Genomic DNA, 23,524 nt, shown 5'->3' on the forward strand with positions numbered 1-23,524 from the left:
GCCTTGATTGCTGCAATTTTATTTGATATTGCAGATATTGCAAAGGTTGATGATCAGTGTGAATAATGGTTTCTTTTCCCATCAAGTAATGCTTCCATTTCTTCACACTTTGCACTAATGCATAAAGCTCTTTATCATACGTAGGATAATTAATAACAACACCATTACACATTTCAAAATGAAATGAAATGGGCTTACCGTGTTGTAAAAGAACTACACCCATGGCGTAGTCACTTGCATCTGTTTGTATTTCAAATCCAACAATGCTAAAACTGGCATTGAATTGATCTTTTTTCTTAAATTATCAAATTCTTTTTGATGTTTGCCTCTCCACTGGAGGACAACCTTCATACTGGTCAAAGCATGTAGTAGTGCTGTTATGGAAGAGAAATTGGCAATGAACATCCTCCAATACTGTGTTGCTCCCATAAAACTCCTTACTTCTGTGACTGATTTGGGTATTGGCTAATTCACAATGACTGAAACTTTAGAGGGTTCAATCTTAAACTCACCTCCTCCAACTATATGGCCCAAATACACTAAGGAAGTTTTCCTAAATTCACATTTAGACATCTTCGGAAATAACTGTTCTTTTCTCATGACATCCAAAACTTTCTTCACATGCTTGACATGCTCTTCTCGTGATTTGTTGAATATCAAAATATCATCTAAATAGAAAATTACAAACTCATCAAGAAAGGATCTTAAAACATCATTCATAACTCTCATGAATGCAGCTGGAGCATTGCAAAGAACGAAAGGCATAACCAACCACTCAAAAAGCCCTTGTTTGGTTTTAAAAGAAGTCTTCCAAATATCCTCCTCAGCTATTCTAACTTGGTGATATCCACTTCTCAATTCTAATTTAGCGAAATATTTTGTATTCTTCAACTGATCTAGAAAATCATCTATTTTGGGAAGCGGGTATCGATTCTTTATGGTAATTTTATTCAAATTTCAATAATCTACACACATGCGCCAGGTTCCATCTTTCTTGGGTACCAAAACAATTGGTGAACCACATGGTGAAGTACAGGGATGAATTACACCTTTATCTAACAATTCCTGAACTTGTTTCTTAATTTCTAAACTTTCCAGAATTGACATTCGATACATATCGATATTTGGGAGTGGACAGTCTTGCTCTAGTTGAATTTCGTGTTGAATTCCCCTTTTTGGTGGAAATCCATTTGGTTCTTGAAACATGTATTCATGCTGATTGACCACATCAACCAATTCATCCTTTAGCTTCACGTCACAACATGAAAAGGATTCATGCTCCGTGTCATTCTTTTGCTTGATCATAAGGAGCACGAGACTCTTGCTGGAATTGACCAGTCGATTCATTTTCCCTGCGCTTTCCAAAGATAGATTAACATTTCTATGACGGGCTCTCACAATATACTCCACTCCATATTTGAACAAATTATATTTGTTCTCATATATATGGAAAACAACTTTCCTATCATATACATACGAGCTTCCCAAGACAATCCCAAAAATATGCAATGGCACAACGTTTAATTCGACTTCATCAATGAAATTAGCAGTGATTGCAAACCTGAAAATGCATTTCCGTGTGAAATGAAAATTGGCATCCTTGGTTATCCAACCCGATGGATACGGTTTATGATAAGGCACGATTTCTAGATTCAACTTCTTGACCAAATCTGTAGAAATTAAATTTGCTTGGGATCCACTATCAAACAACGTATCAATTTTGGTGTTTTTGGAGATAACTTGGATATGGAACAACTCTATTATGTTTTCCTCATTTGAAATGTTATTGGAGTTATTTGTTGCACTGGTGCTTGCCATGGCTTCCTCTTTGCTTGTCTTTGCCACGACTTTCCCTTTAGTGGTTGTGGCTGCAATCTTCGTTTCATCACCTGAGTCAGAACCCAAGTCTTGATGTGCAGCAACATTTGTCCTCTGTTTCCCTTTATTATTATATTTCTTTGGTCATAATTCTAGATGAAGCTTCCAACAATGCGCTTCATCATGGCCCTCTTTGGAATAATTATTGCACATGGGTTTCTCCCCTTCTTTCTTAACAAAAGAATTTTTATTCTGCTTTCCTTTAAGTTTCTTCCCTTTCTCACCACTCTGGAATGGCTTCTTCTTACCTTATTCTTGTACATTTTTCCCTCTTGCTTCGAGGTGTGTAGCTTGAACATAGACCTCATAAAGATTCGCGGGACTAAACATAAGAATGGTATGTCGAAGATAGCTATGCAAACCTCCTATGTATTTCAGCAAGGTATCTTGTGACTGTAAGTCTACTCCTAGCATAAGAGCTCTTCTCCTAAACTCTTGAGTATACTCTTGCACATTTTGACCTTTCAATTGTTTGAAATTTTGCCAATTCATGATAGCTTTTTTCACATGAGCTAAAGGGTAGAATTTTCTTTTTATAATGACAATGAAATTAGGCCAAGTAATAGAGATCTTACCATGTTTTTTGATATTGTCTTGAGTCCTTTCTTCCCACCAAATGAGTGTTGCACCCCCCATTCTCAATGAAGCCAACTAAATTTTGATATGATCCTCTTGAAGGTTCTGAATTCTACAATACACCTCCAACTGACGAATCCAGTTATGCAACTTCTCTACATTCACTTAACCATTGTACATAGACAACTCAAATTTAACATCAAGCTTTAGGAAAGGTGATTTACCAGTTCCTTTTGTAGAATGATGATGAGTATGAGTATGGGTTGACATAGTGGATGAGGGTGAAGATGCATGTGAAGTAGAAGATGAAGAAGATGCTGGAGAGGGTGGAGGTTTGTCTCCATTCCCATTACCTCCTCCTGAAGAGCCTTGTCCTTTGGGAGGTTTGGAACTTTCTCCTTGAAATTTGTTGTTCCTCTCTTCATAGAGGACCTTCACCATCTCTGTTATATCAAATAAATCATTTCTGAAGGTCTTCTCATTCTCTGTCATGATAGGTTATCCTTCATGAGACATGATCTCTCGAGACTCAACTGCAAGTTATGCAACTTGAGGATGTACTGGTGTAGAAGAATTTGGCAACCTGCTCTTCTTCCACTTGACCCAATTTCAAGGCTTTCAACCAGCTTTCCTTCACCTTTTGAACTTTAACCTTGTAAGCATGACATAAACTTGCAAACAATTAAATCCTTCTTTCACAAAGCAAATCTAGTAAGCAAAAACCAATGCTCTGACACCAACTTGATCTGAAATGGAGAAAATTAGTAATGTTGTGCTAATTCCCCATTCAGATTAAAACCCAATATGCTTATCATTTTTTTATCAAGTGCTTAAGGATTCAATATTTTTCCTTAATTAACTGATTCCCATGAGAGTTTCTTATGTAAACATAAAACATATGCTGAAGAACAACAAAATAATAGCAAAGAACATCAAAATACAACACAGCAAGAACATGATAAAGGAGCTTGTAGGTTTTAACCCTGTATAGAAATTACCTGCATACAAATTCTAAAAAAATAAAATAAACAATGGAGAGAGAATAACACATAAAACAAATATAATTAGAGATTTTCCCATGGATCCCAAAACCGAGACTACTAGATTGATTTTTCATTATGTTCCTTTCAATGTTACAGTACATATATATACATGCTGAAGCATCCATAAACCCCAATCCATTAACCCTGGATTAGAACATAAACGTAGTTCCCTTGACTGGATCTAAAAAATACCATGGACTGAAAACCATCACACCCAAAAATATGTGTGAAATCCATGCAAAAAACCATAGGTAGGTCTGCCCACCTAATATAGGGGCTAGTCGTGGAAATAATATAACACAACTCAACGTTCTCCCACTTGTTGTTTTCTTTCCACAAGGGGCCGCAAGAGAGCTTAGTCATTTATCTAGCCCTGCAACGCCCATTGTTTCTCTACACCAAAGGAACTTCTCAGAGCTCACATATTTTGTCAATGCATCTACAGTATTCTTCAAAGTGTCCACCTTTACCAGCAACACCTTTTTGTCTTCTACCATATCCCTCACAAAGTGATATTGAACATCAATGTTCTTTGTCTTTGGATGATAAGAAAGGTTCTTTGCCAAGAAAATTTCACTTTGGTTGTCACAGTCTATCCTTATAGCTCATTGTACTAACCCCATACTTGAACACAATCTCTGCAACCAAACTGCTTCCTTGCTTGCATGAGTGGTTGCCATGCATTCTGCCTTTGTAGTTGACGGTGCCACTACAAATTGTCTCTTACTCATCCAACTGATTGCACCTCCAAATAGGTTAAACACATACCCACTTGTAAATCTTCTCCGATCTAGATCTCCAGCCCAGTCCGCATCAAGAAATCCACAGATATCCAAAACTCTGTCTAATTCTGGTCTTCCTTGGTAGCACAAACCATAATCACTAGTGCCATGCAAATACCTAAAAACGCTCTTCACTATTGTCCAATGCTGCTTCCCTGATTTTGACATAAACCTACTCAATACTCCCACTGCATGTGCAATGTCTGGTCTAATACAGACCATTGCATACATCAAACTTCCGACTGCACTTGCATCTGGAACACGGGACATGTACTCTTCCTCTTCTTGTGCCTTGGGACATTGTTGAGTAGATACCTTTACACCTACAAGAATAGGAACCTTCACTGCTTTACTATCCTGCATATTAAACCTCTGCATTATTGTCTCGACATACTTCCTCTGGTTTAACCAGAGCTTCCTCTTTGCATGATCGCTCTTAGTTTCCATGCCCAAAATATAGTTTGCAGCACCAATATCTTTCATGTTGAATTTGGAGGATAATTGGGTCCTCAAATCCTAGATAATTTCTTTGTCATTTCCAACCAACAACATATCATCCACATACAAGACTAGATAAATAACATGGTCACCAATTAATTTAAAATACACACAATGATCTACTTTGCTTCTGGTGAATCCAAGTCCCCGTATAAATGTATCAAATTTCTGATACCACATCCTTGGTGACTATTTTAACCCATACATAGACTTTTTTAACTTGCATACCCGTTATTTCTTACCCTTCACCGCAAATCCTTCAGGTTGCTTCATGTAGATCTCTTCTTCCAGATCTGCGTGAAGAAATGTTGTCTTCATATCCACCTGTTCTACCTTAAAATAAAAAGAAGTAGCAACAGATAAAAATAATCTAATAGAAGCTACCTTGGCAACAGGAGAAAAAAATATCACCAAAATCAATTCCTAGCACCTGGGAATAACCTTTTGCTACCAATTTAGCTTTATATTTCTCCACTTTTCCTTCTGCATTCATCTTCTTCTTGAACACCCATTTTCTGCCAACTGGTTTCCTTCCAGCTGATAACTCCACCAGATCCCAAGCCTAATTTTCATGCAAAGATGCCATTTTATCAACCATGGCCTCTTTCCATATTTTTCCATCCCCTGAATCTATTGCTTCCTTCACAATTCTGGGATCATCATCAGTAATAGATAAAGAAAAATTTGAACAGAAAGTAGATGGACTATACCTTTTTGGCTGCCTTCTTTCTTGAACTAATATTCTCACAACTACAGCTCGTGGCTCTTCATCTTCTCATTCCTCTAATGCTATAGAGTTTGATTCTTCCTCCTTTAGCTCAAACTCTATCTTCTCAGGTTCCTTTGATGGGACTTTTTGTTTAATAACATCTTTCACCTCTTTAAGCATCACATCTCAGCTGTACACAACCTTGCTTGTTACTAGGTTTGAAACCTTATAGCCTTTTAAACCATCCTTATACCCAATAAAGATGCACTTTTCAGATTTACTATCCAAATTTTTTCTTTTCTCCCTTGGAACATGTACATATGCATCACATCCAAATACCCACAGATCTGAAAGAGAGGGATTTTTACCATTCCATACCTCTTGTGGAGTCTTATCCTCCAACGTTGATGAAGGTGATCTATTGACCAGGTAACATGTAGTCTCCACCGCCTCTGCCCATAATTCTTGTCCTAACCTGACACCATTGAGCATGCTTCTTGCGCTTTCCATCAACATCTTTTTCATTCTTTCTGCAACTCTATTTTGCTCAGGTGTGTATGGAGTAGTCTTCTGCCATGCTATACCACACTTCTTACAAAATTCTTCAAATTCTTTCTTGCAAAATTCTCCACCATTATCTATCCTTGACACCTTTATCTTCTTCTCTGTCTGGTTTTCCACCAGAGCCTTAAATTCTTTAAACCTTTCAAAGACTTCAGATTTCTTCTTGAGGAAATATATCCATGTATTCTGTTATCTCAAAATCAGACCCTGATAGGCTGCTGGTCAGGTTGACTCTAAGTAACTATTTGAAACCTACTTTAGGCTGAGGCCTAGCCTCCTCAACCTGAGAGGGCTCTCTCTTGATGGATTAATGATTTTGATTAAAGATAAGATGGTTAACTCTTATAGAACAACTGTGAAAAATATGAATACTGGAAACACATTAAACAACTATCCATTGGGCTTATGGAGTCAACAACACCTCAATATAACATTGAACTTAACCTTACATGGAAGTCAGGGCATTCAACATTTAGATATTCAGAACATCAACTCATATGGGAGCAAACAGTTTATAAATGTATACAGGAAATCAGAGCACATTCAGTGAATTCTGAGTGATTATACATCTATATCACTGTAAGAATTAAGAAAAAGAACAACATCACATATTCTGAACATAAGAAATCCTTCATGAATCCTGAGAAGTAAAGTCAAAATTATATTACTGAAAATGAGTCTTACATAAGCCAAATACAAGCTTTGTTATAAAGTTTTCCAACCCTGATTACATTTCTGTTTCAGCTATATATAGAGCTCTTATTCTAATTGATCGAGATTCCTCCTCCAGCATGAGGGGAATTCGAAAACTACTTCTAATGACACCTATTAACCCTTTAACTAACTAATAAATACAACAAAGTGTTGACTGGAGTTTTTTTAGAGATCTAAATCAATTATGACTCTAACTCCATATTACATGCATGATGGCTTTAATTAAGATGATTCCTCGTTCTTTGACATCTGGTTCCCTTCTAGTTTAGTTGTGATGGTCTTCAAGGCTCCATGGTTGTCTTCAATGACACATGTTTTCCAATGCCCTGAAAGATAGGAAACCACCCTTGTTTACTGGTCTTTAGTTTTCCCCAAAATATTCGAATGCAAATAAGCATGTCCTTTATCCTTTAATTACCCAAAATGGGGTAGACTGCCATGTCCTTGATGCGTTGTAAGCTTTTTCCCATGTACATGTGTGCAGGCAAAAGTTTCTTGTAAACTGTTTGATATATCCTGAACTGTGGTAAATGTGCTCACTTCACGGCAAAAATTTAAAGTTGGATTTGAATATATATTTTATCCACCTGTCTTGACCTGGTTGACTGTTGATAGCTTCAGATGATGCCTTGTATGCCTTTTAGACGTTTCCCTTTCAAAATTCCCGCTTATAATTCAAAACTGCTTGATTTACGTTGAAATCATCACTTTCAGCAGTTTCGTAGCGCGCTACGAAACTGCTGAGTTATTTAAAACAGCTTGTTTTTAACCTGAGACCTTTATTAGCCAAGTGCTTGATTTCCAAAAACTTCTTTAGACTTTCCACAGGTCGAATAGGAATTTATATTTCTTCAGAAAGATAAGATCAAGCAAACTTGTCAAAATTTTTGAAACAAAATCTTACTTGAAATGAAAACTCATTTAGCAGGTCCTTTAAGCTGGCTTAGTTGTGCCTTCAGATCTTCAATTTGTTTCTTCATAACCTTATTCCCAGCTCTCAGTTACATATTGATCCTTCTGATGTACTTGGCTTCTTTGATTGCTGGTACTGTCCAGGTGTGAAATTGTGAATGGCCATCAACCACTGAATTCAACTGGGCTTCTACAGTTTCATTCCCTTTCCATAGAGCTTTATAATAGTTTGCGTGTATGACTGCATGTCTTCTGGCAGCTTTCTTCAATTTGGCGATCTCATGCTTAGCTGATTCTAATTGGCTCTTTATGGCTGCTATATTATTTTCTTTAGGTGTAATGACCGTTTTGCCTGCATTTTTCTGTGTCTCTTCCCCTGTTTCCTCTGTTCTTGGCAGTACTTCCTGTACTTGCTGGAATCTCCTTGTCATAGGTCTTCTAGGTTTAAAAACGAACTCTTCAGCTGGCTCATCAAATTTAAGCTTTTTTGAGGCCTTGGATTTCTTGGTGCTTTCTTGTTCTGACTGTATTAACTCGATTTGAACTGGTAGAGACTGCTCAAATTCAATAGCCTGTAATAAGTCATTTAAACTTGCCTTGGACACTGGACTTTCTTCGACTGCTATAGCTTTACCTTTTTCCTTATTCATCTGGCTTCGTGTTCTTATCCTTGAGACTACTTCAGATGTGCTTGTTTCAGGTACAGTCTTTTTACCATGAGCTTTTTCCTTAGTTTATTGCTGAGGTTGATCTTGGATGACGAGTGGCTTCACTTGTTTTCTTACTTGTGATTTTGGAACTCTTTTAGCTCTTACTTCTGTTTGGAGCTCAGCTATTGTGGAATCTCTAGCAGGTTGAGGAGTGAGGCCAGTCTGGCTTTTGAAGCCAGCCATAAAAATAAATGAATTCCAATCTCTGTCTACCTTTTGGAGCCCATCTAAAACCAGTAGTTTGATCAAACCATGATGAAACAAAGAGGTTTCACAATCCTCTTTCCTCAGCTGTACCTTATCACACATCTTACTCAAACTACGGAACATATAAAAAGGTAAGTCTATGGAGACCTTCCCGGTGAAATGCAAAAGGAGTTTAAAATGGTAAGAGTAAACCTTGTTATACCTTCCTTCACAAGTCAGATATTTCTGTATGCAGGTGAGTAAGTGAGCATAATGTTCTTTGACATAATTCCTGGGCACTGCCTTACTTAAATCTTCATTTACAAATTCATCCTTCAAAAACTCCTTACAAGGATTCATGTCAAATTTGAAGTTTTTAAACCATTCCTCTTGTCCTCGTGGGATCTCTGTCACAGTAGATATCACTTCTGGCGAAACCTGCAATTCTAACATGGCTACTTTTGAATTCAAGCCTGTGAAGTTAAGTGCAAATTCTTTGGTTACCTGTGCGTGTCCTCCTTGTAACTTTTTGCAAAACTTCCAGCACCCGGCCTTTTTAAATGCTTCCTTCACCTCTTCATTTCTCAACGTTATATCCAGGCCTTCAGGCTCAGTCCTTAGATATTTGCCGGATCTGTGCTCCTTTTTCTCCATTGATTCTTCCAAATCCTCGCAAACAATAACTACCAGCTCCGGTTGGAATTGTGTTTCAGTTTCTATTTGAATTCAACCTCGCTTGATTATCAGCGTCGCTTGAATTTTAAATTTTTCCGTTTAAAATCTTTCAAGATTTAATCTTGCAGATTTGTCATTCATGCAAGACTTACGGCCATCATTAAGATTTATGCACGGTGGTCTTTCTTGGAAATGGTGATTCATGCGTATCAACAGATCTAGTGGTGGTGATAGTGGCAATGAGTGGTGAAATGTGATAAGAGGGGTACATGAGCTGACATGAGAGGACACGGCCTATGAATCACCTAACGGATTTGATATTTCGGGAAAGATTCACTGCGAAAAGTACGAATCCATGATTTCGCAGCACGGTCAGTTTTAAATTTGAATGATGCGCTGCGAAACTGCCTAATCATGATTGCGCTGCGAAACTGCCTAATCATGATTGCGCTGTGAAATTACAAAAAGACACGGTGTCTGACATAAGATAACAGGTGGCTATAAAACAATGGTAGATGGAGGGGGACCAATGGGAGCTGAGAACAACTTGACTCAAAAACTCTTCAAAACTTCAGATTCTAAGGGAAGAAAATTAAAACAAAACTAAACTAGCACTGACCTTTGTCATCGGGCTAGGATGAAAAGTTACATATATCAATTTTAGTTCTAAGTGATAACATATTCCTTGAGAAGTCATTTATAAATGATATATAGTACACAAAATTACCCAGTGATGGAGCCGACATATTGTAGAGCTGTAACTAGGGTCCCTCACACCGCTAATTATCCCACATTAATAAGTCAATCCGGGAGCGTTTTGTTATTGCAAGGAGTAACTCAATCCGAGGCTATTTGTCCGAGTAATGCTCGGTAGTATAGTGTCCTAATGATTTGAAAGGAAACAGATGCTAAGCTGTAACGAAACTAACCCAAAAGATAAAATCACACAAGGCAGTTGATCAGTCAAGGGTACGGAAACAATAACCCATCCCTTTAGAAACTGATAAAGAAAGGAAATCGGAGCATGGACTTATGGGTCTGGGGCTAAGCAGCGTCTTGCTGAGGCTCACTACAGCCTTAGGCCTGCTCTCAAACTAAGAACAACAAAGGCAGGTAAATCAAGCAGCAAAAAGTAAAATGGAACAGCAGTAAAGAAATGGAACAGCAATAAAGAAATGGAACAGCAGAGACGAAATGGAACAGCAATAAAGAAATGGAACAGCAGAGACGAAATGGAACAGCAATCCTCAATCGTATGTACACGTTCTCTACTACTACAGAAATTTGAGAGTAATGGATGATATGACTATGTTTCTGAACGAAGTAATATTGCTTTCAAGTCTACAAATACTATTTCGCATGGATCTGATAACAATAACATTCATACCAACATTCCGCTACAGAAATAGCTGAAAGATGTAATTCGAATAGATCCACTTATACAATGCAGAGACATGAGATAAAGAACTCATTCAGATATCAGTTATAACGAAGCATAGCATATCACATAAAAGATGTATCAGATTACTTAAATAATGGAAATAAACAAACCACACATTATAATAATACAAAAGCAAGTGTCCTTCGGAGCTGGGCCCTTGGCTGCCAATGGAACACTGCCTTAAGTTACTCCAGATGCAGAGATGAAATGAACACCAAGTCTTTTATATTAATCGCATCAACAAAAGTATAACAAAGTCAGGTCTCAAAGAGACTCAATGATTACAGTTGATTCTGAAACTTAGAATTACAAAAACAGTCCTCCTCCGTTCAATGGCGTGGTGCCTTTATATAACAGAAATGACGGAGGTATCTAGATCATCAAAAGATAAGTTAAAGCAGCGATCCCTCAGGATCAAAGATCCTGAGGGATTCGCTAATCGTTCGATTCTGGGATTCGCTAATCGTTTGATTCTTCTCTTTCCCTTCTTGCGTTCTCCGTCTCAGTATCCTGCTTTCTTTCTCTGGGCTATTCGGCTCTAATTTTACTTGATCTTGTCCGCATCTGGTTCCCCGTTGGCGGGACAGTAGTTATTTTCCCTTTGCTTCTTGCTTTCAATCGCCGATCCTTTGTTTCCACGTCTTCCTGCATAGAAAACGTCAATCATTAGCACTTAAGCTTTCTTTATCGATTGTTGCACATTTTATCAAAACCCTTTATCTTCTTTGAACTCATAATGCAGAAAAGGTTACAATTATTATTGAAAAACCACTAGATTGCTAGTCAAAAGCATACCTTCCAGGTGCTCCACACACCCCCCTGCTTACCCTATTTCATGGCCTCATGAAAACATTGTAGTTGAGATGCAAGGCGGTGAGAGAATAGGCCAGAGAAGGGATCTCGTGAGGAGGCCGGCAACCGTGATGAGCAACTAGATGGTCAAAGAACTGGTCTATTTGATCTGCAGGCATCTCATATAAGGCCTGATATCCGGGTGCAAGGTGCCAAATAATTGGACTGCGAAATCGATACCCTAACCAGGATGGCCCTGCTTGCAGAATCCGTTCCCCATAAAGGTTCAATCGGCTGGCAGCCAGCTCAAAATTCTCATATTTGAATGGTTCCCTGAGCTGGATGCTTGGACTAGAAGTCCGGTATCGAAATTTTGCAGCATCGAGGGCAAGATCTTTAATAGTCAGGAAATATTCCAGACCGTTTCGGATCAAGTCTTCGTGCATGGGCCCTATTATCTCAATGACACCTGGGGTCCTTATGAGACTCCTATGCTTTCTCCATAGCGTCACTGGGTCTCTAGGTTCAGCTCGTATCCACAAGTCTAGGCTATTTTCTTGTCTCTGAAAGGTGTTATAAGTTCTGAGCCATTTCACCTGATTAACCCCAAATGAGGTGAAGGCTTGGAATTGTATATCGCCAACAAAAGGGCTAGGATTTAAGTCAGTTTCCTGGTCTAGCACAAGATTGTGTAGGTAAAACTCGCATAATAACCTTTGAACTCTAACTCCATAGTGCTTGCAACAGTCTATAAAATCATTAACAGTGTTGATATGGATAGGTGCTCCTGCCCTAACGGCTTTTATTTTTAATCTCAGATATCGTTCAAGCAAAAATAAAGCATAATTTTTAGCAGGGGCCCTACAAGTCAAAACGTCATTATATAAGGAACACACGGTGTCCATCTGCTTAACAACACTATCTAATCGACGAGTTACCTTAGCAACCTTTTCCTGCCCCTTCTGCCATCCTTCAAAGGCCTGGCTCTCGGACTGACTGATGTCTCAAAGTTGCTGTTGGAGCTCTTCGTATCTTTCCTTGGGGACTGTCTGTTCTTGCAATTGCTCGGCTTCCTGCTGGGCTTCCTTCATCATTTTGTGCAAGGTTCTGGTTTTTGGGTCCTTCTTCCACACAACCGTAGAGGCTGGGAGTTTAACCTAGACCTTCCTATTACGTTGCTTTGAGTTTAGGACCCGAATTACGCCCGAGGGTGGTGCTTCTGTTTGGACTTCTTTGTTTTCTGTTTCCTTCTTAATGCGAACGAAGGGTTGCTGTGGTCTTCCCGCCATCAGAGCCTCTTGCTGTTCCATTGGAATATCCATTCGTTCTTCAAGGCCAGATGGAACAGCAGTCTGTCCCTCCGCGCTATTTGGAACAGCAGTTTGTTCCTCCATGTCATTTGGAACAGCACCCTGTTCTTCATTATTATTTGGAACAGCAGACTGTTCCTCGGCAGTAGGTCTCCTGATGGGGTTTCGTCCATTAAAGCGAATTCTTGTCCTCGGGGTTCTTGCTACCGTGGTCCTCCTCCTTTTCCCTGCAGTCTTTTGTATTCTCAGACTGGCTTTTAGCATTCGAATTTGCTGCCGGAGTCTGGCTATAGTGCCCAGCAACATCTGCTGCTTCTTTCTTAATTTCGCAATTTCCCTTGTCTCGGCAGAGGGTTTAGTTCTCAAGCTTGCTTCTTCTTTATCTGTGATATCTTCCGGCATCCTGGGGACAGATTGTCCCGGATTGTTGTCTTCCATTTCATTATCATAACCAGGTAGGTTTTCTTCCCCTGCCTCTTCTGCATGCATTTCCTCGGGTAATTCTTCTTGTGGGGCCGTCAGGGACACCTCCTGTGCTGGAGTCCTGGCCATATTCTCCCATATTGGCCAGAACTGCTGCCAATTCCTCCTCACTTGGAGGGTCTTGCAACGGGCTACCCCCTGGCTGTGCAATTTCTTCTTCCTGATTGCCCTGTTTGGTGGCCTCTTCTCCCTCAGAGGGTTCATGTCCTTTTTCAATTTCTCCTTCCGGCTGGTCAGTCTCGGCCTCCGATTGCTCAGCATTTCCTTCGGAGGGTCCTCCCTCTGGAAGTTCATCCGCAATTTCAATTGGCTGGGTCGTCGTTCCCTGAATTCTTTCTAACCTTCCTCGTATCCGGGCCAGCCGAGCTGACTTCCTTGGCCTCTCAGGTTGGTCGGGTGTATCAGCAGGTTCTGCGGGTTTCTCTGGTTGTTCTGGCGTATCGGGAGGTTGATTTCGTTTTGAAGTGGCATGTCTTTCTGCTGCTGACTTCTTGCGTTTCTCTAATCATTCCGGCGTGCTAGAGGATTGTTCAGGTTTTGGGGGTGGTGCAGCCGATCCTCCTTCGACTATTGCGACTAATTCCTCCCAAGTGCTTTGCTGTTGAGTGAGACCGTGGCTCACTATCAACCGAATCAGCCCATGGTGGCTAACGACTTTATCTATGTGCTGGGCCTTTTTCAGGCTTTGGGCCGTGCCATGCAGTAACGAATTTAAAAGTGCAGGGAGATTTACAGAACATTTTCCTTTTAAAACAGCTAAGAGTTTCAGGTGACGCGGTCTTACCACGTCTTTTCTCCCTTCGCAGGTGATATAGCTTTGTACTATCTTCGCTAGCTCGGTCCAGGGTTCCCCTAGTGCTGTCGGCAGAACTCCTTTCCCTTTGACTGTCAAGCTTTGGCCTTCGTCCTGGAAAATTTCCATAGCTTTTTGTAATCTCTCCTTCTTCGGCGTCCATATGGGTCCAGCAGCTGGTAATCCTGAGACTTCCGCGATGATATCCTTTGTAACCTCTATCCGCTTTCCTCCTACTACAGAGTAGTTTTCCTGCAAATTCTGCAGGAATTCCAACGCTACTGCTTCGTTTGATTCTTGCAGACGGTTGAAGTAATTCAACCATCCTGCATTTTCCAGGATTTTGCGAGCAGCAGCGGAAACTGTCAGCTTATGAGGTTCGCTCTGGACCGTCTTTCCGCCCATGATTCAACTCAGAAATGGAACTCAGAAATGCAACAGCAACTGTTTGCGGTATTTGCGACACAGAGAGGATGATCAATGCAATTTAGGAAAGGATCACACAGGGCATGCAACAAAAAGAAAAGATCGTGGACGGCAGTCTCCGTGGGATGGAAGCATCATACCGTTAAATCATGCCATTCCTTTGTACATTATTTTGCCCGAATGGTGTGCAGCCACGTAATCCATGGAGTAATGAGGTTACTTCCCCCCCCGCGATCTGATAGGCTGCCCACAGCCGTCAAAGAGAGGAGCAGCAGCCAGTCGGGATTGCAATCATCAAGTACATCATATGAAATTATGCCATGTTGTAAAAAAACAACGAAATGCCGAAACCGAGGCAAAAAGGTGGATCGCATTTTATACAAGCCTGCGTGATATAATGAGGAACCAGGGGATTGGACGTTTGTCAACTGTACGAAGTCTCCAGTAGTCATTTTCAGTTCCGTTGCCATGATCGGTGGTAATGTTCATGCGATAGATATATCGGGGTGTGACATATGATACATGCAAAGGATATAAGAGAGAGAAAGATTTAATATCATACCTGTTGGTGTAAATATTACGACTTCGATGCCATTAACAGAGCTCTGCTGCCAACAGGTGTTCATAACCTTGGCAGAGTTGTTTATCTAACCCTCCGGAACCATGATCCTTTGTGTATATTGTGAAGAGTGCTTTGTCAAAATGCAGGCCATTATGCTGGCTTGGTGACCAGATAGCCATAATGCCATTCACAAGGTAGGCGCGAAACGTGGTCAGGCCCGCTCGCGATGAGACCTCCTGTTTCAAGATTTGCTTGTTAATTTATCTTTGGACCATATCCCTGGTGTGGTGGCCATTATGGGAATGCCACTTCGCTTCCACCCTTATGATCATGGTAGGTCGACTCTGAATGAGACCCCCTATCCTGCATTTGACAACTTTCATATTTTGTTCTTGTTTTCTTTTGCAGAGCATCTCTCTTGTTTATTTTCACATCAGGGTGGTTCCGCACTCCTTAAGAGCGGGGAATGGTGGAAGAAGTCTTACGATCCCAACAGATAGATATAAATCGTTCGTTCTTATTCCCAAGTAGTGATAAAAAAAAAATACTTTTAGGGAAATCGTCATGATAAATATCACTAATAACAATGGTACCGGTAAATGACAATGACAGTGAAGATTAAAAGTTCACGTCCCCCCTCTTGTCCTTTTATACATACTGGCTTCATAGTAATAGCGATTTATGATGTGCTGATTTCGGTATCTCATGGTTTATGTTCACCGCATAAGTTCATTGCTGTATCTAAAAGATTGAGGAGACCATGGTCGCAAAGCATCCTCCATAAGGGCGAAAACATGTCAATGGCATTCCCGGGAGAAGAATTCATTCATAGGATACCATTTCTTTGAGAGGAGCAACTGAAAATCACAAATGTTGTTCCTTTTGAGAAAGGAACAGCAAAGACACTCAAATGCTGTTCCTTTTGACAAGGAACAGCAGACACACTCAAGTGTTGTTCCTTTTCGCAAAGGAACAGCAGGGACACACAAGTGCTGTTCCTTTTCGCAAAGGAACAGCAAAACACACAAGTGTTGTTCCTTTTCGCAAAGGAACAGCAAAACACACAAGTGCTGTTCCTTTTCGCAAAGGAACAACAAAACACACAAGTGTTGTTCCTTTTCGCAAAGGAACAGCAAAACACACAAGTGTTGTTCCTTTTCGCAAAGGAACAACAAAACACACAAGTGTTGTTCCTTTTCACAAAGGAACAGCAAAACACACAAGTGCTGTTCCTTTTCGCAAAGGAACAGCAAAGACACAAGTGCTGTTCCTTTTCGCAAAGGAACAGCAAAACCACAAGTGTTGTTCCTTTTCGCAAAGGAACAACAGACACACCAGTGCTGTTCCTTTTCGCAAAGGAACAGCAAAACACCAGTGCTGTTCCTTTTCGCAAAGGAACAGCAAAACACACCAGTGCTGTTCCTTTTCGCAAAGGAACAGCAAAAACACGCAAGTGCTGTTCCTTTTCACAAAGGAACAGCAAAACACACCAGTGTTGTTCCTTTTCGCAAAGGAACAGCAAAACCACAAGTGCTGTTCCTTTTCGCAAAGGAACAACAAAACCACAAGTGTTGTTCCTTTTCGCAAGGAACAGCAGACACACCAGTGCTGTTCCTTTTCGCAAAGGAACAACAAAACACCAGTGCTGTTCCTTTTCGCAAAGGAACAACAAAACACCCAAGTGCTGTTCTTTTTCGCAAAGGAACAGCAAAAAGCACACCAGGTGCTGTTCCTTTTCACAAAGGAACAGCAAAAAGCAAAAGTACTGTTCCTTTTTACAAAGGAACAGCAAAAACACTCAAAAGTTGTTCCTTTTGAAAAGGAACAGCAAAATCACACAAGTGTTGTTCCTTTTCGCAAAGGAACAGCAAAGACACTTGAAAAAAAAAAAATCAAGGAAACATATATACAAGATGTTATGTACAAGTTATGAAATGAATTTCTTAAGCTATAGGTGAGGAAGATTGCGCTTCCTCTCCTAAAATTTTCATATCAGTATCTTGTCGCAGCTGTTGACAGAAGGATTCCCGAGTGAGTGGCTTTTGATAAAGGCGAACTCGGTGGCCATTTACCTTGAATGCATATCCAGAACCGTCAATTGTGATCAAGGTAAGGGTCCCATTATCATGCACCTTCTGGATTTCGTATGGTCCTAACCATCGAGTCTGGAGTTTCCCCGGGAAATCCTGAAACCGAGAGTCGTATAACAGAGCCCAGTCTCCTTCATGAAAGACTTTATTCTTGATAAGTGCATCGTGCCATTTAGCTCGCTGATGTTGAATCAATGCTGTATTTTGTAATGCAGAGAGCCTGATTTCGTCCAATTCATTAATCTGTTGTAATCGATTGATTTGTGCCTCACTCAGATCTAGGCCGACTTCCTGTGCAGTTCGTAGCGTTCGGATTTCGAATTCTATGGGGAAAATTGGCTGCTTTCCAAACACTAATTGATAGGGTGAATAGCCTGTAGTACTTCTCCATGTGGTTCTGTAGGCCCACAATGCCTCAGGTAGTCGAGCGGCCCAATCTCGCCGATGTGATGCAATGGTTTTTGTTAAAATTGATTCTATTACCTTATTACTACTTTCTACTTGCCCATTTGCCTGCGGATGGTATGGGGTAGTAATCTTATGGTGGACATGGTAATTGTTAAGTGTTGCAGCTAATTTGTTTCCAACAAATTGTGGTCCACCATCGGTGATTAATTCTCTCGGAAGTCCATAACGTACAAACAAATGGAACAAGAATTGTATCACAGAGTCTTCTGTAGCCCTAGGTAATGATTCGGCCTCGACCCATTTAGTAACATAGTCTGTCGCCACCAGAATGTATGTCCTCTGGTTTGATGATGGATTGATGGGCCCAACGAAGTCCAGAGCCCATCGTTCGAATGGCTCAATGACCAACTGTGGTCTCAGAGGCATTTCATCGGCTTGGCCAGGTTTTCCTGCTCGCTGGCAGCTGTCACAGGCTTGTGCAAATTTTTTCGCATCCTTGAAAATTGTAGGCCAATAGTATCCAGTCTGCAATACTTTATGTGCTGTTCTTTTTTCAGCGAAATGTCCCCCGCATGGCCCGTAATGGCAAGCTTTTAGAATGTCGAAGATTTCGTCTTCTCGAATACACCTTCTGATTTGCATGTCTGCCCCTGTATGGAACAAATGGCCTCCAATCCATGAAAAGCGAGTGCTCTTCTGAACAATCTGCTTGCGTTCCCGAGGGGTTAAGTGTTTTGGTAACTTACTGACTGCGAGGTAATTGGTGACATCTGCATACCAGGGTGTTCGAACAGCAACAGCAAAAAGGTGCTCGTCAGGGAATTGATCTTCCACTGCTACTGTTTCGACTGCTTTCGGTATCCGTGAGAGGAAATCAGCTACAAGGTTCTCCTTGCCAGGTCGATCCTTGATTGTGATGTCGAACTCCTGCAATAAGATCAACCACCTGGTTATTCTAGCATTCGTAACAGGTTTATTTGCCAAATATTTGATAGCAGAATGATCTGTATATAACACAACAGGATAGCCTGTAATATAATGTCTAAATTTGTTAACAGCATGTATTACAGCCAGGAATTCCTTTTCAGTAACAGTATAATTGAGTTCGGCAGAGGATAAATTTTTGCTGATATAGTAAATAGCATATGGCTTCTTATCCTCTTCTTGCCCCAGGACTGCACCAATTGCTGTGTCCGAGGCATCAGATGAGATTTGAAATGGAAAATTCCAGTTGGGTCCTCGAAGGACTGGAGCTGTTGATAACAGGTTCTTCAATTCCTTAAAAGCCTGGTCGCATTTTTCTGTCCACAAGAAATCAACATTGCCAGTTAAAGCATATAGAGGTGCAGCAATACGTGAGTAATGTTCTATAAATCGTCTGTAATACCCAGAAAATCCAAGGAAACTGCGTACCTCTGTTTGAGTAGTGGGAGTAGGGATGAGCAAAAGAATCTGAATTTTAACCGGGTCTACCTGGATGCCAGCTGCTGAGATGTAGTGCCCTAGAATGAGCCCTTCCGTCATCATCATGTAACATTTTTCGTGGCTCAGGCAAAGTCTGGTAGCGATACAACGTTGTAGGACTTTTTCCAGGGTATCCAGAGCTGGGTCAAAATCATCTCCATATGGTGTAAAGTCATCCATATACACCTCAAGTCCGTCGTTTATTAGGTCTACAAAGATGCTGAGAATAGCTCTTTGGAATGTAGCAGGGGCATTGCATAGGCCGAAGGGTAGTACTCGATAGGCAAACGTTCCCCAAGGGAAAGTAAAGGTAGTTTTATCCTGATCTTCAGGGGCGATTTGGATTTGGTTATATCCGCTGAAGCCATCCAGGAAAGAGAAAAAATTCTTCCCTACTAAAGTGTCCAGTACTTGATCTATAAATGGGAGGGGAAAGTGATCCTTCTGTGTAGCCTTATTTAACTCCCTGTAATCCACGCAAATCCTCCATTTCCCATTTTTCTTGGGTACCACCACTAAGGGAGAGACCCACTTACTGTCGGAGATGGGGTAAATAAAATTAACATCTAAAAGTTTCTGAAGTTCGGCTTTTACTATTTCTTTTAGATGGGGGTTGAGTCTTCTTTGTGGCTGACGAACAGGTCTTGCATCCTTCTCTATATAAATGTGGTGGGTGCATAATTGAGGATCAATCCCCTTCATGTCAGGGTAATCCCATGCAAATGCTCCCTTATATTTTTGTAATAGATTAACAAGCTTCATTTCTTGATCTGGTGTAAGGTTGACGTTAATATTTAGAGTCTTACCAGGTTCAATTTCCACTACTTTACTATTGGCAACAACAGTTACTGGTATTGTTTGGTCATGTGGATCTTTTAAGGGGTCTTCTTCTAGCTCACTATCAAATGCTGCCTCTATCATAAAACACTGTGTGTGAGATCTAGGTTCGGTTTGACTGATAAAGTTATTGATAGCATCATCTTCTATTTGATCTTTAAAATCTAAAACCTTCTGTACAGTCAATGGGGCTTTGATATTGTTAGTAAGGTATGACACAGGATACTGATTGGTTTTGATCATTGGCAGGCTTGGTTGTGCTGGAGGATATAGAACTAGATTTTTAACATCTGGTCCTTTAGTTATAGTCATGTTTCCCTGCCGGAAACCAATGTAGGCATCGGCAGTAGCAAGCCAAGGTCTTCCTAATATTAGCGGATGTCCATCTAGTCGGGTTTTTGGATTAATTACCAGGAAATAAGTTGGATATTCCCAGGAATCTACGGAAACCACGACATCATATAGAGTACCTTCAGGTCGAACTACAGATCGATCTGCCAATTCTAACAAAGTAGAAGTAGGTTCTACTGATGTGATGCCAAGCTTTTGGCAGGTGGAAGTTGTCAAAATATTGATTGCAGCTCCCAAGTCGACTAAAGCATTAGTCAGGGTTTGACCATAGATTTGGACAGTTACAATTGGGTTCCCGGGATCTTCGTATTTGATAGGTGTCTCTTTTCCTGATAACAGGTCAGATAAAGTTCCAACTACTTGGACTCTAGGGTTAGTAGTTATATTCCTCCTTGATTTTTTTATGCACAGTTCTTTTATAGTCTTTGCGTATATGGGAATATCTTGAATGGCCTGGAGGAATGGAATTTTTATATACAGGTTTTGTAACTCTCCCAGAATGTCAAAGTCTGGATGTTGCACTGGTCATGGTATGACTAATCGTTCCGGGAAAGGAGGAGAGGATGTATTTGTTTGTTGATGGGTTTGTTCCTTATTTACATCCTTTTGTTGTAGCGGTTGTTCTATTGGTAACTGATCTTCAATGTGACCTGTTTTGTCTCCCTCTGTTTCTATGATACGTCCAGATCGTAACTGAAGGTCATTGCACTCCCTTAAGTCAAGTCCAGTTTCTCATGTGTCTATGATTTGGATGGATTGGACTAGTCTATTATTAGGATTGGGATTGGGTTGGGCTGGGAGTTGCGGCCTTAAATTAGACTGGGGGTTTTGTTGTAAGGCTGGCAGAGTTGGTTGAGGGAGTGGAATAGTTCCGGTTGACTGATATGTCGATCTTGGCCAATTGGTCTGCCAGGGTGAACCTTGTGAAGTGGGAGGAATCCATTGCGGAGGGTATGAATTGTTCTGCCAATATGGTGGGGTGTAGGGAAAATTTGGCCATCCGAATTGGTTTGTCTGATTCATCCATGGATTCGGAGAAGGAAACGGCTGTGATGACCAATTCGGGACTAGGGGTGTAGATTGGTTTTGCCACATACCATATTGCTGAGCATTGTATTGTGGAGGTTGAAAAGAAGAAGCTGGATCCGAAAACATACCTGATTGCCTAGGTTGCCATTGGCGACGTTGGTTAACAAAGTATGCTGGTTCTGATTCTTCTTCTGCTTCCTTGTATACAGCCTTCAATCCAGGAAGTGAGGGGCAGCTTTCAGTAAGGTGGTCTTTCGTACAGATAGCACATGCTTGAACTGTATCTAGCGGACATTCTTTGTGGCTGTGTTTTCTTCTGCATCGGGGGCAGAAAATTGCCAGATTTTGCTCTGCCTCCATTTGCTTTTGTTTAGCCTGCACAATATCAAGCTGAGTAGTTAATGTCCCTAGGATATCAGTTTTAAAATTTTCTAATAAATTCCCAAGTTCTACCCGTGTTACCCCTTCTGTTGATATTTTGTTATCTCTAACAAACCTATCATATTCTGTTGGTTTTATCCTTGTGCTACCTCTTGAACTCCTAATACATAAATTAATGATATCAGCAAAATTCTCTTGGTAAATATCTCCTTTTCCCATGATATTCAACGTTTCAATCCACTGTTCTTTCATACCTCTAATTAATGCAGTTTTCAACACATTGTCAGGCAGAGGTAATGATGCATAGGGGGATCTCTGTAAATTATACTGGAAGCATTCTACATATTCCTCTAGAGTTTCATTTGGTCTGGCCGTCATTTGGAAGATTTCATCTTTCAGTTCTCTTGACCTACAGTAATCCTGATATTTCTTGAGAAAGGGCTCTTTCATTTGCTCCCAATTGTTTATGACTCCACCACCTAGACCCATAAACCATCTCAGAGCTACTCCCTTCAAAGTAGAGGGAAACAACTTTAATTTCTGAGGGTCAGTGGTGTAATCATACCCTCTACATAACACATCGAATTCAAATAAGAATGCATCAGGGTCCTCTGATGTGAGCCCATGAAACGTTGGGATGTGTTGAAGAGGAATTGCCTTCATGGGGGCATTTGCAGCAGAATCTACTATCGGATATTGCAATGTAGAAGTTTGGGTATTTGGTTGATTCTGTGCCATGGGATCGAATATGTGCCAGTAACCTTCCGGGATTTCTAGGAGGGTGTTCCTAGGTTGAGAAGGGGCGGCCTTGGCAGGGGCTGTCTTAATGACACTTCCCTTATTTGGGATTTCTATTTGAAGGAATGGGGTGCCTTCAGTATTAACTCTGGCTGCACTTCCCTTATCTGGGCTATTTATCAGCTGGATTATCCTAGAAGGAGATTTCGGTTCCTCTATTTCCCCTGTTTCCCCTTCTCCTTCACAAAGGTTGCTTAAGTTCCCTTCTTGCAGCCGTTCTGACACAGGATTTTCAATTTCTTGGAAGTCCTGTTCAACAGTCTGACTCTGCACCTCAGCGTAGGCTCCAGATGATGATGCTGTAGCCTGAAGGGAACTAGTAGGCTGCTTAGAATGAGTCTTTCTGAGGCCTACTGACGGCTGAGATTCAGTTTTCTTGTAGATTTCGTCTATGAAGGTCGTTCGGCCAAGGGTCACTGGTCCTTTGGCTTTCTCAGGTTTGGCTGGGGTTTTGGTATTCTTTTCTAACTTTTTCTACTTAGTCATGCACTCTAAAAACTACTAAATCCTATCAACCAGCAATTCTACTAAGAGAGCAGACGGTGGAGCAGGGCTTTTACATGCTCCGTACGCAGGTTCTTACCTTCCATTTTTAAAATCCAACTCCCCCCTAGCAGATTTGCGCACTACTCTGTAAAGGGCAAATGGCTATTACTCCTCCCCGGCAACGGCGCCAAAATGTAGAGCTGTAACTAGGGTCCCTCACACCGCTAATTATCCCACATTAATAAGTCAACCCGGGAGCGTTTTGTTATTGCAAGGAGTAACTCAATCCGAGGCTATTTGTCCGAGTAATGCTCGGTAGTATAGTTTCCTAATGATTTGAAAGGAAACAGATGCTAAGCTGTAACGAAACTAACCCAAAAGATAAAATCACACAAGGCAGTTGATCAGTCAAGGGTACGGAAAAAATAACCCATCCCTTTAGAAATTGATAAAGAAAGGAAATCGGAGCATGGACTTATGGGTCTGGGGCTAAGCAGCGTCTTGTTGAGGCTCACTACAGCCTTAGGCATGCTCTCACACTAAGAACAACAAAGGCAGGTAAATCAAGCAGCAAAAAGTAAAATGGAACAGCAGTAAAGAAATGGAACAACAATAAAGAAATGGAA

Source organism: Pinus tabuliformis, chromosome 7 (genome assembly GCF_031772625.1).
Source record: "Pinus tabuliformis cultivar Carrire ecotype Pingquan chromosome 7, CPIR1, whole genome shotgun sequence".
NCBI classification, from domain to species: domain Eukaryota; kingdom Viridiplantae; phylum Streptophyta; class Pinopsida; order Pinales; family Pinaceae; genus Pinus; species Pinus tabuliformis.